This window comes from Leopardus geoffroyi, chromosome C3, assembly GCF_018350155.1.
Source record: "Leopardus geoffroyi isolate Oge1 chromosome C3, O.geoffroyi_Oge1_pat1.0, whole genome shotgun sequence".
NCBI lineage: Eukaryota > Metazoa > Chordata > Mammalia > Carnivora > Felidae > Leopardus > Leopardus geoffroyi.
Window position 1 is genome coordinate 31,554,713 of NC_059338.1, and position 14,644 is coordinate 31,569,356.

A 14,644-nucleotide genomic window follows, 5' to 3' on the forward strand; every position below is an offset into this window, starting at 1 on the left:
TAATGTTTTCCAGAGTTATTTTTCCCCCTGCTTTCAGCAGCAACTCAAAAAAGTTAATTCTATTTCTGGGTCACTATTGAATAATTTAGTCTGCTAGTTTAGAACTGCATAAAGCTTGTGTATCAAAATAAAATCTGAAAATTCATGATTGACCAAAAGAAAATGATTTTGTGCTTCCAAATGTGATTGAGTTCCACAAAGGAATGAGATGAGAATTTACTTTCTGTCACCTCCAAAGTTAACTGGGAAAACACACACACACACACACACACACACACACACACACACACGTCTTTCTGACAGGCAACCAGGCAAATCACAGACAAAACTGCAGGGCAGGGGGATAAAAAAGAAAGAAAAATCTTGAAAAAGCTGAGCTTCCAATCTCCTCCCACTGGTTTCTGTGAAGGATGACTTCAGTCCCTTTCTTAACTAATTCTGTCACTGTAAAATCCTACAGTCATTCTTCCACACATAAAGGACAAATAAACTCAAGAGGAGGATCCAGATGCTTTCAGTTTTAACTATTCACCAATGGTGGAAAAGGCAGAATGCCTAAGCTATGTCTTGGTGGCCAATAGGATGGCTGTGTATCTCCCACATGACTCGCTGCCTCTGTCTTTCACATGGGCTGTAATTTAGTTCAATTCAGAACTGCAGATAGTACAGCTTTCACAGGAGCAAGGATGCCTGAGCACAAGTGGCTGAGTTCCGAGTGACTTTATGAAGCACTTTCCTACCTCCCTCCGTCATGAAAACGGGGATTCTGCACCTGCATCAGGGACAGTCTGGCAAAAGCCTCTGCTGTGCCTCCGGGGACAAGGAACTAGCACAAATAACCATTTTGAAATTGTAAGTATACATTTCTTTCCGTCAAGTGTACTGATTAAAATAGTTTTATGTCATAAGCATCAAATATTTGAAGATTTTTTTAGGGTACTCTTTTATATGTGTACGGAAAGGTATTCAGCAGGCAGGAAAATGTTTCAGGGACAATTGTTGCATGCTTTATTACGTTAAAGATAAAGAATTAAAAATAAAAGTCAGGCATTCCAAAGAGTAGCTGCAGGAAGCTGCACCCCGGAACATTGCTCCAGTATGCTGCTTTGTTCATAAGAAAAAATGAAGGCACACACATATGTACTTACTTCACTTCTTCTCATTCTTTATGTCTAATCAGATCTGATCTGTCCCCAAGAAAAATAAAAGACAAACTTTGCTGACTCCACTGACAAGGGTACCATAGACTTTCCAGACATCTGACAGTTATTATAATTAGCTATGAAAGACTGCTAAGACACTTGGGGGCAAATAGCTCTGAAATTCTGAACAATGGCTTCAAGCCAGAGCTTTCTTTTTATTTATGTTTTTTAACTACCACTTTTCATTTCATAATAATGATAGAGACTGAACTGGTTTCAGCATTTTAGTCCACAAAATGTGAAATAAAGTCCCAGCAGAAGTGAAAGGTGACCGTGTAAAGTGGTCAGTGTAAAGACAGAAGGAAAAGACAGCTTTCTGTATCAGGATCCAGCCTTCCATGTATAAAGATTTTTTTTTTTTTTTGAAATTCCTAATAGGGTGGAGTGAGGATGTGGGGGTGGGGAGGAAGCATGCGGAAGCTTCTTTATAGAAGAATGCTTGAAGAATAAAATAATTTGGGATTTCTTCTTACTAGAAGGCAAAAGATATGCTTAGCATCTCACATTCTTGGTAAGGTTTTTTTGATGGAGTTTCAAACAGAAGCAACGTACAAACCAGTTTTTTTTTATTTATTTATAAAATAATTGGAAACAAATGGGGGAGAATGATCCTGTATTATTGCTTTCTTTTTACATTCAGCTAGGGTAATCTAGCAATGCATTATGCCTTTACTTCCAGAATCATCCAAATTCTTAAAAAGTTATAAGCTAAGTCTCATAAGAAATTAAAAGGCAAATCAAATCGACGTGATTGTGACTGATGAAGATTTTGAACGACAAAGCCTCCAACAAAAAGAGAGTTTGTAAGAAAACATTGCCCTCCTTATTTTTAAAAGAGAGTATCAACTCCATCAATTATTGAAAGGAATTATTCAAAGGCTCCAGACATAACTAATTATGGCTTAAAGAGATCTGCCAGAGCAGAGCTTGCGTTCTAATTATAAAAGTCCAAGACCGTAGGATTCATTTTTTAAAGAGGACTTGGACACAAATTTTCGCATAATCTTTTTAAAATACACCATTTTTTTTTCTTTGTCTGCTCTCATGTTATCTACACCTCCCCCACCGCCGCCCACTGTGTGCTGAGACACCTGAAGGCTAGACATAATGATCAACAGAGCTCCAGCCTGTCTGGACTCCAGCCAGGTTTTTTTCCCCCCTCTACAATCAAGGAGCTTGCACGCAATGCATGCCGAGCCTATTCCGCTGCTATGTGCAGATCCGGGATGGAAGTCTTACACATACTGCGGAAAGATTAAAGACAACAATATCCCCTTTCTTTTACCCCAGACAGCCTCAATTTTTAACCCTTTCATTACCTTTACAACCAAGACGTCTTATCCTTTCAAAGGCAGGTCTCAAGGGACCCTGCAAGTCCTGCATCATATTATACAGATACACATGCCTCATTTGGTATAGAAATCTCATCTCAGCAGACCCATCGGGGGGATATTTTAGGATTAACAGTGTGCTAACTAAACAAAACATAATTTGCCTGTGCGGGAAATGCATTTTTGAATGAACTTAAGCTGTAAGAAATCTGGAAAAAGTCAAAGGTCTGTGGAAAGATTCTTGCAAACCTTGCAGAAGGTTATAGCATTTCTGATGATGCTGTTCTTTAAGGCTCTCTGGTCTCTCTCTCTCTCTCTCTCTCCCCCTCTCCCTCTCTCTCTCTCTCTCTCTCTCACACACACACACACACACACGCACACACACACACTCAAGAGACACACTCAGCCAGGCAATTATATCATTATATCACAGAGAAACCCGGGTTTGCTGGTGATGTCATCACATATAAAATTTCGCCTTTGTGGGCAACGTTTTCAATCACCTAATCGCCAATGTCTGTTGGGTGTGTGCCCATAGGAAGTTCACATGTTTGTGGGGTTAACCAACACCCACAGGAAAGGACTATTTTATTTGTAGCTATCTCTTTCTTGAAGATGTGTTTGTGGGGCAGCATGGGCATGTTTATAAAGATATATGTAGTCAGGCAGAGTTTTTTCGTTCTGGGAAGCGTTACTAATATGCTGGTTGAACGTTTCAGAGGTGGTTGAATTTCAATGATATGAATAGGAGGTAAAACTCCAGAACATTTTGCAATCACTTGGATAAAAATGTTATAATGCTGATAGATGTTATGACTTGGTGATTCTTATTTGCCATTTAAATTTTTGCAAATATTAAATCGTTTCACTCTCAACTTATTGGTTAAAGAATATATGCAAATGATTTAAATATAATGCTTATTTCATGTGCTCTGGGTTAGATGTTAATTTGGTTAAAATTTTGTGGGCCGGTGTAGAGCTTATATCTGTTTTCAAGTTTATTTTGTGGGTTTTACACTAGACAGTTATCCACCAAAGGAGTGTCCAGATTGTTAATAATGTGTGTATTTACTTGTACTATTTTATTTTACTCAAATAGAACAAAGTTGAATAATTTTACTGAAACATATTGCCATATCTGAGACATCAATACAGAACAACTTTGCATACATAATGTTTCTTCATTACTAAGTTTTTATATGTAATTTAAATTAATCTCTATTATTCTAGAATGGCCAGGTATACTTAACCAGTTCTTATATGCCAAACATTCGATAAATTCTGTTTTAAATTTTGGAAGTTGAACTTAATACTCCCTTCTTGCACACTTGGAAAAGGATTAATTTTGAAAGGATTTGTAAGACACATGTATATGAACAGCACTATTTATACACCAACATACAAATTAATGAGATGAACCTTGCCGATGTATTGTGTGATTGTTTTAAAACAAGAGAAAAAGTGTTTTGTTCTTTTTTTTGCTTTCATGTTACTTTTGTTGAGAAAAGTATATAGCTCAAAGAATGGACACATTTTGTACTTAGAAAAAACAAGCCACACAAGTTAGGTGACATTCTGTGGGGTAAAGACTCCAGTGTGAACTAATAAATAACTTTTTTTGAGAAATTTTTGGGCCTGACTCCATAATTTTTACATAAATAGTTTTTCCAGCGTATATTGGAGTTCTTGCCTGAGGATGAGTTAAGAATTGTTTTATCAAACATAAAAAATTAAAAATTGTTGGATTTATGTTTCACCTACTTTCTAAAAACAAAACATGACATTGCCCACTGGGAATACAGGTTACTAAAGAGGCATCTTTCAAAGAGAAGAAGATAATGGACTTGATTGAAATAGTTGAACTACGTAACGCCAATTCAAGAACAAATGGTTTTTCAGAGCATAAAGGAGAAAGAACAATTTACTATAGTACAGTTTATTCTTCTTACACAATAGTAATGATTTATTTGAAATGGCAGAACAAACATAGTAAATATACAAAAACAACCAATGATATCTTATGTCAGAGATCTGTCAAGATTGTTGTGTTTCATATATGAGAATATTCTTAATTCAATTATTTTTCTGAAGACTTTAGTGAAAACCTACACTCTTGCTTAGCATATATGTTGATATTATAATCGTGTATTTTTGCACATGTGTGTAGATACAGTATATATAAAATGTATTTGAAGAGAGTCTGATGACCAAATATAATTGTTGGTATTTTATTATAACCAGAGTTATTTTTAAATGCTGTTGCATTAGGATATTAACATATTTTAACACAATGAAATTTACATGGGGAGGTCAACTAGCTATGTCTATGCTAGCAGAAGGGCATAGTCAGATAATGGCCAAATTAATGTGTTGATGATGTAATTATTGCAAATGCCTCATATCAAACTATATTTCAATCATGTCCAAATAGAGACAACTCTAATGTGGCAAAAGGTATAAAATGTTATTTAAAGAAATTTGTTTCTTTACATTATGAAGACGGTTTCTAAAAGTAGACTCACACTCAGTTTCTCTTATGAAAAGACAGATTGGTTTTTTTTTTTTTTTTTTTTAAAAACTTAGGCTTTAGGCTTTGAGGCCTGAAGTTATTTTGAGTGGATGTCTGAGCACCGCAAAGAGAATGCCCAGGAACCTCAAGTCACAATGAGAAAAGAAGGAAAATTGGTTTGGCTGCTTCATGCCTCAGATTTTATTCTGTCAAATCTACCTGCAGACAGCCCTCAAAATTAATTTGAGTGAAAACTATCCAAGTTATTTTCACAATTTTCGAAAGACCCACGGTCCTGTTGATATCCCATTAAGGAATAGTATTCCAAGAGTGATTGAATGTTCCACTGCCTGAAACTCAGTCAAGCTCAGTGAGGCGCTGGGGTCAAATGGGCTCATGAATCACAGATAGGAAATGATCTGTGTATTGCATATTTGGAGGTTTAAAAAGAAACATTTGGGATATTTTACCGTAAACAGATTTGGGGTTGGTTTTTGGCACATCTTTTTAAACACCAAGTCTGCAGTTCAGCTGAAATAACTTTTTATATGTATAGCTAAGACCAGATGGCCACGTGCTCCTTTCTTATTTAGATGAGACTTTTCCTTTCAATAACATCTTTCTTCCTGACCTGCTTAAAAATTCCAGCGAATGAAATCAGCTCAGGATTTTCAATTCTAATTGACCATGTGCAAAGGAAGGGCCAGTGGAGAAATCAGTGGAGGCATTGTGAGGCTCACTGCCTCAGTTTTGTCTTTGTGTTTTCCCCTTACTAGTCAATCTAAACTAATTGAAAACATTTAATATTTAGTCATATTAATATAGCTACAAGATTAATGCTCAATGCAAATTATTTGAGTCGGGTGTTTCTGCCATTTCATAAGTAATCAAAAAAAGTTATCACACACCTCCATAGTCTCTCAACTACCTGGTAAGCAATTTATGGGTTAAAAAAACATTACAATATTGGCATAATGATTGAATTAAGATGAAAGAATTATGATACTAAACTTATTTGAACACATCATTATTATTGAAACACATATATACTGTTAAATTTACCTTGAAAGTATCTACTATATAAAATTCCTGGTCCATTACATGTGAAGTCATTATATTTATAATTTTTTTTTTCTGGAGATTTCATTTGGACTTGGATTTGTAAAAGATACCAAACATTGAAGATGATCTATAGGGTCAATGGCTAAGTAGCAAATCATATATGCTGGTAAAGTGGGCATGTGAATTTTTAGGGTGTTTTTCTTCTTGACAAGTTCTTGACTCAAATAATTTTCTTCATAGTTTATTACTTCAAAAAGTCAAAGATGTTCCCTTTTTAAAAATGTAATTTTAGAATGGCAAAAGTGTTAGATGAAAACAAATTATCCTTCTGATACAGACATTATTTTGACTAATAAAGACAGAAACCCATACCAAAGGTGCAGATTTTTAAAATACATGCTAGAGATAAGAAAAACTCTGAATTAATTATCATTGTTATTGAGAAAACACTGGCCTCACAGCAACACTGTCTCAGATTTGGAATTCTTTGCTCATTCTTATCCAGGTAACCTTTTATCCACTAGTTATCGAAAATGGGATGCCTAATCAAAAGCCACACTAGTGCAATTGTTTGAAAAATGCTTTTTATGAGTGATAAGATCAAAACGAATTTCTTTGGTCAAAAGTACACAAAAATTGACATGCGGTTGGTTATGGGATTCACATCTATGAAGGCATGTTCTATGCCACCAACGTATAAAGTCAATTCTTTATGCACATTGTAAAACTTAAATTTCTGAGATTTTCATATATGTATATTATATATATATATATATATATATGAGTCAATTTGTATTAACAAAATATTAAAACTCCCATTGCATCAAATATATGTGTTAGTTAAGGTGTATCATATTTTATAAATTTTCCTCCTGATTTGTGAATCATAAAAATCCATTAGAAAAAATATATATGGCAGGGATTTAGCACATTTTTGTTCTACTACCCGAAATGAATAAAATATACTTAGGGACTTGAGACATCAAAATATAAACAGAAAACCTAAGAAACACAAAGTCTAAAAATTATACATATTTTTAGCTTAGTTTTACTTTTAAAAATAACAGATTCCAAATGAAAGTGAATGTGGCTCTTATGTAGGAGATAATGGATCATGGGATCTTGAGAAAAATAGTGAAAATTATATTGGCGGAGTAATTTCAGATGGTTGAAGCTAAGATGGTGAAAACAGATAGGTAAAATACAACTGGGAGTACAACTGGGATTGCAATACAACTGGGAGTTACTCCCACTTTCTCTTCTTCCATGTTATTCTGAAAAATAGACCTCGATTCTGCAGGATCATAGATAATCACGCCTTTTAAATGAGCTTTACTCTTTTTATTTATATGGGGTCATGATTGAGACTTGCTACTCTGTTTTCCTGTATATCCTAATTCTTTAGATGAGGAGCACAGGAGAAACTATAATCAGTTTTGGGAGCTTTGCAGCTGTGTAAGATGTCTGCCCCTCACTATATCCCCTCTGCTGTTCTGTAAGCCTGTGATCATCGGTCAGAAACAGAGATCCTTGAGAAACCCAGGCCCCTTTAATTCTCTGGGGGCACCATTTGTATCTGTTTTCACGTTCCTTCTGAAGAATCTTTCCCCAGACTATAGCACACATCTGAACACTTGCTTCCCACCCAGTTTGCTATGTTCACAGCCATTTCTGCTTAGGTAAGACTTTGCCTCATCCTTAATTATGCAGCTACGGTTCACACTCAGAGCTGTATTTTTTTTTAATTTTATATTTTTAAACTGTGAAGGAAGTGGGGCCAACCGGGTATACGTGACCTCAAAAGAATAAGTGTAGGAGCAGACGCAGATGTCTTTGGCATTCTGAAAGTCTGCAGTGTGGTAAACAGAATAACAAGATTGCACTGAATTTGATTGGACAGCTCTCACTTCCAGCAAGTGGACTATGCCCACTTTGGAGTGGAAGTTTTCTCTTAAGTAATGCACTTGTGGTGGACTCTTCATTCCTGCAACTCATACTTGATTTGGTGTATTTCCTGCAGGGAAATTTACTGTTTTAATTTAAAGGGCCTAACCTCTCCCTCAGCAAATGCTGAATAGGACAACGGTATGAAAAGAGATTATGTCCATAAGCATATGAGAGAGCAAACTGCACCAGATGATCCAAAACGAGGCGAATATGTCAAAAAGTTGATTCGAGTTAATTATATGTTTATCATGCATATGGGTTATCTAGCAATCTGTAGGTAAATGCAACCTCTCTGTGTGATGGGAAACCGGAACTGAACCAAAATTCTATTTAAGGTTTGAAGTATTATGTTTATTGTTTAGAAGCATTCGTAAAAGAGACATATTTCACTGATTTGTACAGTCGTCTGATTGCCTTGGTACTATCAGCCATCACTAGGATATTCGTCGACGTTAAATGGGAGAAAATGCCAATGCTCTGGTTGTTGTAAGCAGTTCACAGTGTGCTCCCCTCACCCTGAAAGGACGTAAAGATTTAAGCTGACAACAGTGACCGGGAAGAAATTCGTTCTTTGGTTAGTCTGAGGACAGAAAAGGGTTAATTTTTCAAATCTCTGTGAAGAGGTGGGGAACAAGCCCTGGAAGATAAAAATCAAACCAAAGCCTAAGCTGCTAGTGATTTGGTTGTATTTATGGATTATACTACATCTTGAAAAGAAGAAAATCAGAGCTGTAAGATGACGCTGCAGGGGTCGTCTGGACTTTTCACTGAGTCTAAAGTCTGTGTAGTCAATGCTTATTAAGGCCTGGATTTGACCTTTGCTCTCCTCACTCCTCCCTGTCCCAGGTGCAACATTTTTGCAAGTGCTTTACCATTCTTGGACACTATGTGCAAGCTTCAAATTGTGAATGAACAGAGTGCTCTTAGCATAAAAAGCAATCCAGTAGTCACCATGCCCGCGTTTAAAAAAAAAAAAAAAAACGTTAAGAAGATCTGTAAACTTACATCCACTTTCTTTTATAATTAATAAACAATGACTGTAGGTGTTCTTCGAGATATAACGAAGCGCAACTTACATTTAAACCAGCTTGGTACGTTTGCTGTTATGGTGAAGTTTTTTTACGATAAATTTTTGTAAGAATATTTAAGATAGTGATTTCTATCTAAACAAATTATCTTTGAAGTTAACATAGAAAAACATACATAACGATTTTGTTTAAATTTTTACATAGACACTCTTATAATACCTGAAGCTCTTATGGTCTAGGTTTTGTTTTTGGTTTTGTCTGTTTTCCCAGAGGATGAATTTTACTTCTAAAAACTGCATTAGCTAAGAGAAGAGGACAGAAATGCCTTAGTATTCGCTCCTGGGATATAGTATAACTTGTTTACTTCAACATTTCTATGAAGTATATTTCTGTATTTGCATAGTGTTTGATAACTATAAGATAAAATCCATTTATACTATTCATTAATCGATATTTTGAATAAAATAGCCAGGTTTATGCCTCTGGAATGATAACTAACATGCTTAAAGCATATAAAATGACTCAAAATTAATTATGTAAACATAAAAGGAGAAAATAGAACTATTCACCTATAGAATACACTAAAAGATTTACACTTTTATTTTATCTTTCTGCTGAGTGTTTTGTTTAATTGACAATTCCTTAAATGGCATAAATTTACGGTTGAAAACCCCAGCCCCCTTTCCATTTTTTGATGTCCCTGTGGATATAGAAGTAATCACTATTTTTTACTTGCTAGGCTATCTTTTATATCTTCATTTTTAATCACCTAGTTATGTACCACAAGCAGTACAAAATGGATGAAATATCAAATATGAAGTTCCTAAATTCGCTGCTTCCAAATTTACCTTAAAATTATTGAGAATTTTTCAAGTGAACATATTTGTTGGAAATAGCATTTATCCATTTGTAGTTAAAAAACTGTAATGATGATTTAATATAAAGACTTAACAGATTTCTTTACCCCACGTCGACTAACTCCCTTGGTTGCAGAAATTGAGAAAATGTCTGTCTCCCTTTTATTCAAACTCTGTAGAATCGAGTCCTGCACACTTTACTATTTTCACTTTACATAAAGGATTGGCAATATGGTTAAAGCTTTATACTTTAACATGACCTCTATTGCTCTCATTGTATTGTTTTTATAAAGGAGCATGCATTATAGACAACTTCATGCATGGATGTTAATTTTCAGACTTTACACTTATAGCATCTCATAAGGATGCTTATTTTAAAATATTCTAAGGAGCCACAAAGTTATGTTTGGTTTGATTTGATAAGAAAATATCAACAGTATCATAGGTAAAGAAATGAGCATTGACTTTAGGATTGTTCTTTGTCTCTTCATGTGGAGCCAGATTTCCCTCTAAAGAGGAGCAAATGCATTTCTGAAAAATGGATTGAAACTGAGATCCTTATTTGAAGACAGTGTTGCTACAGATTTGCATAAACTATTTGGTAATGCTTTGCCATATAGACCTTTTAATGCTACGTACCCCCCTGTGAGGGCATCAGAGTGGAAATCTGCTTCCAAATTTTAATGGTGTGTGTTCCCTTAAACATAACCTTCAGAGAAAAAATTTCAGAATTACATTAGGGTGAGTTTAAATAAATTTTTCCCTATAGATCCCTTACTAATTATTTAGGTAGCAGTATATCAAGAGATACCTAAAGTCAATTTAAAACCATAAGAGACTCTTAAATACAGAGAACAAACTGAGGGTTGATGCGGGTGGAGGGGGAGAGGGGCAAATGAGTGATGGGCATTGAGGAGGGCATTTGTTGGGATGACCACTGGGTGTTGTATGTAAGCGATGAATCATGGGAATCTACCCCCAAAACCAAGAGCACACTGTACTCACTGTATGTTAGCCAACTTGACAATAAATTATATTTAAAATAATACATACATACATACATACATACATACATACATATTGGGACAGACATGTACACACACAAAATTAAGTCAAGATCTTAGTGCTTAAAGGGAAAACATGCAAAGAAGTCCCTACGTTAGATAACTTGAGCTTGCTCTCCAACCAAACTCAGTTTCTTCAACTTTCATTTATGAACTACATGTTATTTCAAGATTGGACCCTAGTAACCACTAGTAAATATTTACTTCAGGCAATATGTAGGCTAAGATAGTTTAAAGATGGTAAGAGATGAGTATGTAGGATTCCATCTTTTTTTCTGGTTCAAGCCAGAGTATCCTGTAAGCTTCAATAAATGTGACCTTTAATATTTTATGTTAGGGGTAAATAATAATAATAATAATTATGATAATAATAATCATAATACAATAATTTTGACTGCACCATTTCTTAAAAGAATAAATTGCTATACAGTATATTTAAAATTTATCTCTTCTATAATTTTTGCACAGCAAAGTGATTCTAAGATGTCACTCTATTTCTATAAAATGAATTCAAGAGTATGGAAAACTGTTTTTTTTTTAAGTTTATTTATTTATTTTGAGAGAGAGAGAGAGAGAGAGAGAGAGAGAGAATGAGTGGGGAAGGGGCAGAGAAAGGAAGAGAGAGGTAATCCCAAGCAGGCTCTGCACTTAGCCGGATGCGGGGCTCTATCTCATGACAGTGAGATCATGACCCGAGCCAAAATCAAGTGTCGGATGCTTAACCAACTGAAACACTCAAACACCCCGGGAAAACTGATTTTTAAAAGCTCTTTTCCTATAACATGGCCCAAAGAACAGCAAACATATTTACTAAATATCTATGGAACTTTTTTTCTTTTTTCTCTCTCAGCTGCCTATCATCTTCCTTAGCCTTTTAGCTGCCAATATCCTTTTCCTCCAGATAACTTTTTTTTTTTTAATTTCTTTAAATGTTTACTTATTTTTGAGAGAGAGGGAGAGAGAGAGACAGTGCAAGCTGGGAGGGGCAGAGAGAGAGGGAGACACAGAATTTGAATCAGGCTCCAGGCTCTGAGCTGTCAGCACAGAGCCCAATGCGGTCCTCGAACCCACTAACTGAAATCATGACCTGAGCCGAAGTCAAGACGCTTAACGGACTGAGCCACCCAGGCACCCCTCCTTCCAAATAATTTCATAGTCAGTGCCATTCATTGAGGTCTTTTTTATTCTCATTTCTCCAAAACTCTGGTCAATTCATTAACATCTCTGAGTATTTTGATGTCAGTTTCTCATTAGAGTCACACAGCAAATAGAAAGAACGCTGGGTATGGAGTAAGAAGATATGTTACTAAATAACTGAGTGACTCCTCTGGGATCTCAATTTCCCTGTCAGTAGTTTAGGGAATTAGGGACACAAGACCTCCAAGGTCCCAGGACATACCTCTGCATGATTAGCTGAAATTGAGACTATTAACAGATTAATGAATTCTGTGCTTGCAAAATAATCTCAATATGGTATACATGTGCCAAGTGGTCCAGCCTATTGGAAACACAGTCATATTTACACTTTCTCAAAACTATTCCTTTTAAATGTTTAATTTTCACTTGTTAAACCCTTTGTATGTAAACTTTGATTCTTGAATGTGCCTTCTGATGTATATTCTTCATGTGAATCTGCTAATATCCTGCATGAAGTATCATATGTAAAATCATATAGTGTAAGGAAAGCCTAGATAATTCAGACAATGCATTTTACTGTTGAGCCAAGTCAAGTCAGGAAACATGGTCACTTTTTCGTAAAATTTTTTTTAAGTAGACTAGTCTTTACAAACTCCATAATAATCTGGAACCACTGGGCTGTACAACCAAAGAAGGGATTCACTGAAGGGTAGATCTTAACTGTTATTACTGCAATCATGTGATATGACTGTGGGGGTTTCCCAGATGCTGATCTAGACTTTAGTACTAAGAGTTACAAAATAGACATCTTCAAAGTATTACCAAAGTTGTATTTCAAGTTAGCACTACCACTATTTTTATTATAGGGAAGTTGATCATTGAAAGACTGTTGAGGAACTCTGACAACATTTTTACCCTGGATTTTAGCAGTGAAAATTTGTTCAAGTTTCTTGTTTATGAACAACTTAAGCAAGTTATAAATTCTCTTGCTAATTTAGGCTATGCTTTAGGTTTAAACTAGTTTATGACTGTGGTGTATGTATATTGAACTCCCACAGGGGTTAAATATATAGAACCGAATTTTCAGATTCAAATGTCAGAAGCAAAGGTAATACTAAAAGTCCAAAAATCAAGAGTACAGCATGAGTGATGGGAGTCCATGGAAGAAAATATGTCAAGTGCGTTAACTAATAAACATAAAGTGAATTACAAAAATGCACTTGAAATATAAAGAGCTATAATTATATTGAGTTTTTTTCTACTAAAGTCTATGTAAGAGATTTAATTTACCCTTTTAGGAAATTGTGATCAACAATCTAACAGCTATTCAGATTATGTCATAAATCAGACAATTACAGATTAATTTCTTAAGCTTATTTGTCCACCAAAATGATCTCTGCCTTCAGAATATTGTAAAAACACAAAAGAGATCCAAATTAAAGTGCCTGGTAGATAGCCACAGAATACAAAAATCAAGTGTTATCAAATTATCTACAATATGAAATTGTAGAAATGTCTGTGATTTCCTTTATCCTTCTTTTAGAAAATATTTTGGGACACCTGGGTGGCTCAGTTGGTTAGATGTCTGACTTCAGTTGAGGTCATCATCTCACAAGCCTCATATAGGGCTCTGTGTTGACAGCTCAGAGCCTGGAGCCTGCTTTGGATTCTGTGTCTCCTTCTCTCTCTGCCCCTCCTCTGCTCATGATCTGTCTCTCTCCGTGTCTCAAAAATAAATAAATGTTTAAAAATTTTTTTTAAATAATAAAAATATCATTTTATCCAAATAGTCATATAAGCTTAATCTTTAGAAAGAAGGAATGAAGAAGAAAAATAAAAGCATCATATTAAATCTAGAAAGTAGTTTCTTAACTTAATATGTGAAGTTAATGATTTAATGAAAATCATGTCCGCTTTCAGAAATATTTACTTATATCAGGTTTGAATTTTGTCTATCGTTATGTAAAGCCGTGACACATTATACATATGTGCACGTTGACACACAATACATTATTAATGATCACATTTGGACTTGGTAGGGAAAAGTTTAATTCCATAATTGCTGTCAATGCTAAGTTGATTTTATGCATCTGAATTTCCATTATAACTATTTCTGAAATGGGATGTTAAACAAAAGGAAGTAGGAAACATCAGTGCCTGAATAACACGTATAAAATGAAATGCAACATTTTTTTATGATCACAATGTGGATTTCTTTTCTTTTAACTTGAGAAATTTATTTATTAGAGTCAAATCTCAAAAACTCAAGAGTTTATCTGGTTTGTGAAATAACACTGTTTTCACTGTTGCCAGTAGACAACAGAAACTGAGCCTTGAAAAAAGAAGTGAGTAATCCAGATTCAGGGAGTAAATTATCTAGAATGATAAGGTAGAATTCTTTCAGTTTCTCAGGTGTCTCTCTAAAAATGACTGGATAAAAGAAAACATATAGAGATGAAAGCACAACATTTCCATTTGCCTAATAACATCAGTTCTGATAAAAGTCC

The 14,644-nt window shown here is 35.0% G+C and overlaps 1 long non-coding RNA gene across 1 annotated transcript in view; it reads left to right on the top strand.

Annotated features, from left to right (window-relative positions):
- The first annotated feature begins 594 nt into the window (after positions 1-594).
- LOC123586967 overlaps positions 595-14,644 on the top strand; it is a 41,627-nt gene continuing 27,577 nt past the window's right edge. The window contains exon 1 of the long non-coding RNA XR_006707044.1: positions 595-852. This is a non-coding gene — a long non-coding RNA (uncharacterized LOC123586967). The remainder of the gene's footprint in view (positions 853-14,644) is intronic.